The following is an 8,850-nucleotide window of genomic DNA, read 5'->3' on the forward strand; positions in this document are numbered from 1 at the left end:
TTTCTTTTGCTGAGAAGAAACTTTTTAGTTTGATTCCATCCCATTTATTGATTCTTGGTTTTAATTCTTGCGCTATAGAGTCTTATTAAGGAAGTTAGGGCCTAATCCCACATGATGGAGATTAGGGCCTACTTTTTCTTCTATTAGATGCAGAGTCTCTGGTATAATTCCTAGTACTTGATCCATTTTGAGTTAAGTTTTGTGCATGGTGAGAAATAGGGGTTTAATTTCATTTTGTTGCATATGGATTTCCAGTTTTCCCAGCACCATTTGTTGAAGATGCCATCTTTTCTCCAGTGCATGTTTTTGGCACGTTTGTCTAATATAATTGTAGTTTTTGGGTTAGTCTCTGTGTCCTCTATTCTGTACCATTGGTCTACCAGCCTGTTTTTGTGTCAATACCATGCTGTTTTTGTTACTATTGCTCTGTAGAATAGTTTAAGGTCTGGTATATAGATGCTACCTGTTTCATTCTTCTTGCTAAGGATTGATTTAGATATTCTGGGTCTCTTATTTTTCCAGATGAATTTCATGGGATTGCTTTTTCTATTTCTATGAGGAATGCCATTGGGATTTTGATCAGAGTTGCATTAAATCTGTATAGTGCTTTTGGTAGTATGGCCATTTTGACAATATTAATTCTGCCTATCCAAGAGCAAGGTAGAGCTTTCCATCTTCTAAGGTGTTCTTTGATTTCTCTCTGTATTATTCTGTAGTTTTCATTGTATACCCCTTTTTATTTTTTGAGACAAGTTCTCACTAAGTTGCCAAGGGCCTTGCTAAGTTGCTGAGACTAGCTTTGAACTTGTGATCCTCCTGCCCCAGCCTCCAGAGCTGCTGGGATTACAGGTTTGCACCACTAAGCCTGGCTAAAGCAAAGTTTTGACATCATCCGAATTCTTAATGTCTTTAAAATATGAGGAAATTTTCTTATCTAACAACCATTATTACAGCTAACAAAAATAATTCTTAAATATTATCTAATAGCTAGTATATATTCAAATTTCCTAATTAGTTCAAAAATTGTTCAAATTAGAACCCAAGGTCCACATGTTGCATTTGATTGCTGACTCTTACCTTTCTTTTAATCTTGAATAGTTTATTGTATCTTTCTTTCCTCATGCCAGTGACTTGCTGAAAACACCAGCAATGTACGAGTATACCTTTCCCCCACACATTCTCACCAGTATTATTGTGTTCTTGGCAATTGCCATTCTGACAGAAGTGAGATGAAATCTTAGTCTTGATTTGTATTTCCTTGATTGACAGGATGTTAAACTTTTTAAAAATACATTTGATGCCTACTTGCATTTCTTCTTTTGGGAAATTTTAGTTCTTTTGCATATTTATTGATGGGGTTGTTTTCTTGGTGTCCCCCCACCCCCCCAGTTCTTTATCTATTCTGGATATTAATCCTGTCAGAGGAGTGGCTGGCAAAGCTTTTTTCCCCATTTTGTAGGGTCTGTCTTCACTCAATCTTTTCCTTTGCGGTGGAGAAACTTTTTAATTTGATGGTATACTACTTGTTGATTCTTGGTTTTATTTCTTGAGCTTTAGGGGTCCTATTGAGAAAGTCATTGCCAGTACCTATATGCTGGAATGTTGAACCTACATTTTCTTCTAGGAGTTGCATTGTTTCTGGTCTAATTCCTAAGTCTTTGATCCACTTGGAGTTGATTTTTGTGTTGGCTGAGATAAGGGTCTAGTTTCATTCTTCTACATACAGCTATCAGATAACTGTACTTGGGTTTCTGTGTCTTCTATCTTATTGGTCTTCATGTCTATTTTGTTTCTAGTACCATGCTGTTTCTGCTACTATATCTCTGTAATATAATTTGAGATTGGATACTCTGATATCCATCTGTATCACTTTTCTTGTTCAGAATTGCTTTGAGTACTCTAGGTCTTATTCATTTAATCAGCTCTAGAAGTTTTTTTTGAGTCTCCTAAATATAGGATCATGTCATCAGCAAACAGTAATAGTTTTGACTTCTGATTTGTATCCCTTTATTTCCTGCTCTTGCCTGATTTCTCTGGCTAGAATTTTGAGAATTACATTGTAAAAAAGTGGTGAGTGGACATCCTTGTCTTGTTCCTGATTTTAGAGGAAAAGCTTTCAGTTTTAAGAATGGTGGTTGTATTTTATCAATGGCCTTGTCTGTATCTATTGAGATAATCATGTGATTCTTGTTCTTAATTCTATTTAAGTGATGAATTATATTTATTGATTTGCACATACTACCAACCTTGTATCCCTGGAACAAAGGCCACTTGGTCACAGTATATTATCTTGATATGTTTTTGAATAAAATTTGCTAAGAATATATTGAGGATTTTTGCATCTGTGTTCATCAAGGATATTGGTTTGTAGTTTTCTAGATGTGTCTTTGTGTGGTTTTGGTATCAAGATTATACTGGCTTCATAGAATATGGAAGTGTTCCCTCCTTTTCAATTTCATGGAATAATCTGAGAGACTGGTGTTAGTTCTCATCTTCTAGAACTCAGCTAAGGATCTGTCTTAGCTATCCTACTTCTATTAAAGTAATTTGGGCTTTTCTTCCCTGTGTCCTTTTCAGACTGTATTGCCAGGTTATATAGGGAAAATAAATTTGAAAAATGTACATTTTTTTTCCTTTGCTTTTCCTATTCGACCAGAGGCACCCATTTACCTTGAGGGGTTTAGACCATTACAGCAAAGGTAAAGGGAGGAAATATGCAGCTTTTGAATTTACAGCACAAAATTATAGTTTGACTTTATCACTTGAATTTCCTAATTTTCTTAAGTTCCAATTATTAAAGTCTAAGGAAAGGAAGAAAGGTAAGTCCCTGCCACAGATGAAGCAAGGAAACCTTATAACTCCCAGCCCTGAGAATGTGCAGAAAGGATAAAAAGGTGGACAGAAGAGATGTGTGGAAATAGCAAGATCTAGATAGGTATGAAAGAAATTAAGTACAGAGAGGTCGGCAGCCTTTCAGTACTGCCCTTAGATCCGGGCAAGGGGGACCCCCACACATTAGAGACACCTGTGAGGCCACTTTTTTGGCCATGGCCTAGGTATGAGAAATTCTGTACTTCCCTGTCCCAGCCCACTCCCAGGGCCTTCATGGGCTTTTCTTCCCTGTGTCCTGTTCAGACTGTACTACCAGGTTATATAGCCCTAGACCCAAGATGTGATAAGCAGCTGTGTGTGGAGCTAAGGGTCATAGGAAACTTGGAAAAGGGGGCAAGGAATCTTCCACAAGGGTAATTCGATCCTTCAAGTTATAAGGAAAAAAAAAGGGGGGGGGGAAGACTATGGGTTGGGAACCCTGAAGCTGAGATTTCAAATTTGAACATGGCCTTACAGCTTCAAATTTCTTTGAGGAAACTGAAAGGGTAATCCAGGAGGTTGGATATCTACTGTGCACGTCTGACTCAGGCTGGGTGAAGTTTGCTTTCTTTTGAAAGAAAATTTATGCTCCAATAAAGAGTACATATAGGTGGGCAAAGAGAAGAGACTGGGCAGGCATGAAAGAACCACAACTTCCCCCACATTCCAAGAGGAGAAACTGGATGTTTATCCTGTGATTATCCCTAGTGATTACAGGGAGACAGAGCTGGCAAACCAAGTGAGTCAGAAATTCTTTCCTTTCCCCTTGCTCCAGACAGCAGCAGCCTGGGGTGGAAAATGGAGTTAACTTTAGATTTGTGCTATTTAGTTATTTGGTATGACTTGCTTTTTTCAGTTCTGTAATTCTGAAGATGTACTTGTCAACCTAGGAAAACAGAACTTAATAATTTGATAGTCTGATTTGTAACTTATAAACATGAAGACTTGTGCCAAGTGTAGTGGTGCATGCCTGTAATACCAGCAGCTTGGGAGGCAGAGGCTGGAGAATCTCAAGTTTGAGGACAGCCATAGCAATTTAGTAAGGACCTAAGCAACTTAGTGAGACTCTGTCTTAAAGGGCTGAGGATGTGGCTCAGTGGGTTGGGTGACTCAGTGATCTTTTCCAGGTTTAGCATACAGAAGTATAGGCCAAGAGAAACAGGCTTACCTTCAGTACAGGGTCATTCAGTAAGGCTCACCTGATATCCAGGATGGTTTGATAGCACTGAGGTTATAGCAACTATATATATGAAAAAGATAAGAGTGCTTCAGGCATGATGATCATATAGCAATTTCTGCATATTGCTGAAAGCAGTGAATGTGTTTATGTGTGGTAGGCGGAGGATAAAGAGATCAAGTCACTAACATCAATTAGATACAATGAGGCCTTGGATTCATATGAAGTCATAATGTTGGTACTGTAAAACCAGAAGCAAATAGCCAGCAACCCACCTTGAAAAGCCACACTGGATCTGCAGCAGATACTTCAGAAGGCACTAATCCAGGGATCAGATCACAGCAGAAACCTGCAACAGAGGCTCCCCACTCCGGACATGGAGTCACTTATATAATAAGACAGCAAGAAGGGGGGTGGGGAGAGGGAATGGCTTCTTTGATTTCTGTGGAGACTGAGATTGTTAGTTGACATATTCAAAATCCCCATGTGCCACCTCTGTAGCCTCCCCCATCCTTTGATGTCCAGAGACATGGGTAAATGAAGACTATTGGTGTATTTGAAAAAATAAATGTTATATATTAAAATTTCAACACTACAGGCTAAGATCATTGCAACATATTTGGGGGTGGGGTAAAAATTAAATTATTGAATTATACTCAGTTCACCATTGAGTAAAAATCCTATCTTTATTTGTAAATAGTGTTTTCTTTTTCCTACCCAAGCTACCTTTTATCAGTCAGTGACTATTCTCAAATTTGAATGTGCATCGGAATGGAACCACCATCTGACCCAGTTATCCCACTCCTTGGTTTACACCCAAGACTTTAAATCAGCATACTAGAGTGATGCTGCCACATCACTGTTTATAGTAGCTCGATTCACAAGAGCTGAACTATGGGATCAGCCTAGGTGCCCTTCAACAGATGAATGGAAAAAGAAAATATGGTACATTTACACAACTGAATACTACTCAGCCATAAAGAGAAATGAAATATGGCATCAGCCAGTAAATGAATGGAATTTGTAGATTATCATGCTAAGCAAAAAAAAGCCAATTCCAAACAACCAAATGTTGAATGTTTTCTGATATTATAGATGCTAAAATCACAATGGGGGTGGTGGCGGTTAGAAGTATTTTGGATTAGACAAAGGGGAATGAAGGGAAAGGAGGGGGAATGGGAATAGGAAAGATAGTAGAATGAATCGGATATTACTTTCCTATGTGCATATGTGAATGAATACAAGACCAGTGTAATTTCACATCATGTAGAACAAGAATGGGGAGTTAAACTGCATATATGTATGTATGTATGTATATGTGTGTGTATATATATATATATATATATATATATATATACACACACACACACACACACACACACACACATATATGTATATATATATATATAAATATATTCTGTCATGTATAATTAATAATATAAAAAGAAAACTAATGTTGTAAGTCCTAAGCTAATGCACAGAAAATAGTCTGATTTCACTCTCTCAACATACAACTGGCACATATAACACATACTAAAAAACAAACTTTCCCTCAAACTTAAAAGAACTTGTTTTCTACACATTATCAACAAATAAATACATTTTTCCTTTACTCAGAATGAAAACACTTCAAGATTGATAAAATCCAGTGGTACTATATTCTATTACCTTATTCGTGAGTTAAGAAATGGCTTTACTGTTTCTGGATGGCAATTTGGTAGTAACTACCAATATTTTAAAAGCAGATATCCTTTAGTCCATTTTCTTTTAGGAACTCCACAGAAATGAAATAAATGATGTTCACAGCAACATTTGTGAGTTGGAAACAACCTAAGAATCCCTTAATATAGAACTATTAAAATGAGTATTAAGAGTAATAAAAGCAAAAGGCATTGCCTCAAAAATCATATGACTATTTCCATAATTTAACTACTGATTTCCTACAGTATGTTCTGGAGCAAAAAAGGATATCCTGCAATAAAATCTCATCTGTGATTAGGTTTGGTGGTGCATGTCTGTAATCCCAGTAACCTGGGAGGAGGCAGAAAATTTGCAAGAGGCTAGCCTCAGCAACTTAGCGAGACTTTGTCTCAAAACAAAAAAGGGTTGGGGATGTAACTGGTAAAGTGCCCCGTGTCCCCAGTTAAACAAAACAAAACAAACAAAAAAAAAATGTAAATATTCTAATGTATTATTCAATTGCTGAAATTTAAATTTAAAAATATATTAACATTCTAGAAACCTGATACTCATATGCGCTTTATCAATTTGATTATTTGTCATATTTTCCTTCATTCCTTTGATATTTAATAAAGCTCTACCAAACTCCTGACTTAACTCATGTAGGATTAAATGAGAAATTGAATTTGAGCCAAAGCTTGTGATGCGTCTCTTTTACTTTCACTTCATAGTTTCTCCAGTGAGCTTTACATGATTTTCATGTCCCCACATAAACTTTTGCAATGTTTTTTTTTTTTTTTTTTGGTGGTGCTCGAAATGGAAACCAGGGCTCCACACATGCTAGGCAAGAGCTCTACCACTCAGCTGCATCCCCAGCCCTGCATACCATTTTATGATTCCCCCCACCAGTTCTGGGGATTGAATACAGGGATTCATATTTACTAAGCAAGTGCTCTACCACTGAATTATATCCCCAGCATACACTTTTATAAAACCTTTTACTTTGACATACTTAAAAGTTGCAGACACACCTCTCACATGTGTTCTTCAATAAATACATCCTCCAAAGTTGCATATTCTAAGCAACTTAGCAAGACCCTCTTTCTAAATAAAATCTAAAAAAAGGCTGGGGATGTGCTCAATGGTTGGGTGCCCCTAGGTTCAATCTATTAAAAAAAAAAAAACCCACACATTAACAACAACAACAACAACAACAAAAAGCTGTAGTACAATATCAACCACTTATTCACTTCAGGATATCACACAAACACTTTAATGGCAACCCTTAATTTAGTTAGAACATCAGGAAAAATGTGAAAAAAAATGCAGAGGATGAGGATACACCTCAAAGAAATGTGGCATGAAAGGAACCCTAAACACATGAAAGAGACGTGGCATGAAAAACCAAAACAAACAAAAACCCCAAAAGTACCATGTGCTGGAGAAAGAAAATGCACACTCAAGTTGTAGCATGGTTACTCATCTCTCTCTCTCTCTCTCTCTCTCTCTCTCTCACACACACACACACACACACACACACACACACACACACACACACATCTTGTAAGTCACTTCATACTTGGGGCTCAGATTTATAAATAATCAAAAAAGAGTGAGAAATTAAGCCATTAAAATCTTTTATAAAGCCACAATTCTGAGTTTCAAGTAGATGCAGTTTTATTACTAGATGACTATTTTTGATATTTTTAAGCTCTTAATGTCAAGGCACACATGCACTAGTATGCCTTTCTTAGGAAGCAGCATGGGAAAAACTATCAGAATTTAAAATGTACGTTTTTTTTTGCTCCAGCAATTCCATATTTATAAATTTAAAAATAAATACACAGGTAATGACATATTTTCAAGGATCTTAATAGCAATGTATTTGTAATTGTGAAAATAAGGCACTGAAATTTATGAAATGCAATACTACAAAAATATTAAAAATATGGATATTATATGGCAATTATAATAATTTGAATGGAAGTTATCTTACTGACTCATAATCTAATCTCAGATCTTTGTGTGTATGCATCCATACATCTGTATATTTGTCTAGTATGTATGAAGAAGTATTGGATGAGTAATGCTTAAACACAGTCACTTAACATATTCTCCCTCTGTATACACACAAGAGATCTGCAGGATTTGTTTTAGGAAGTACAGGCTGGGATGAGGATAAAGAGGACTATCAGTTTCTTTTTTAAATTATAAAACTAAGATTCCAGTGTAAAAAACAATGAAGTGAATTAAGCTATATATTAAAAAAAAAAAACTGAGTAATTAAGCACTAGTCATTCCAGTATCACTTAAAAGTTCACTTTCCTCACTGATCTGAGTTTTGCTCTTACTGCATTATAATATGCTATTGAGACTTTCCTGGGATTTTCTTCTGTTCCACAGACTGTCTGTTGATATGTCTGGTGTAACACATTATATCAAACGTAATTCATTCAGCCATATGTCTTTATGTTCACACTTTATTGCACAGTATTGCACTGCATAAATGCATCATCTTCAGTGCAATTCTCACAACTTACAAAATATTGCTGTAATATCCTTGAAAATGTAACATTGCCCATTTGCATGTTTAAGCTAATTTACAAATACAAAGAGTGCACATATTATACCGAGAAGATGGCGGCGAGGGGAGTGCATTGCCCCCGTGTGCCGCGTCACTGTGTGGGAGTATGACGAGTCAGGACGGCTAAAGGCTATCTTGTTAGGAATTTCCAGCAATAGTGGGGTGCTCCGGAACCTGGAGGAAGGATTTCCATCGCACGAGGATCGGCTACGGGGACTCAAATGCGAGAGATTTGTGGCACGGAGGGTAACACTGCTTATTCAGCAAATCGCCCCGCGGCTAGAGTCTGCAGCGCGCGCTGGGAAACGAGGAGGAGATAGTGGCGCAGGGATACAGCGCTGTAGTTTCTGCCAGCCGTGCAAGCACCGTAATCAGTGCTGAATTCTGGGTTCGAGACGGGGGAAGGAAGCGGTCCATTTCGGTTCTGCACAGCGGTCAGACCACAGAGGAGGCCAGCGGCCACCATCTTGGAGAGCTGATGTCACCATCCCTGTTTTCGACTGACCGCAGCTCATTCAGCCATAGAACAGGTAATTTC

Source organism: Marmota marmota, unplaced genomic scaffold (assembly GCF_001458135.2).
Source record: "Marmota marmota marmota unplaced genomic scaffold, marMar, whole genome shotgun sequence".
Lineage (NCBI taxonomy): Eukaryota > Metazoa > Chordata > Mammalia > Rodentia > Sciuridae > Marmota > Marmota marmota.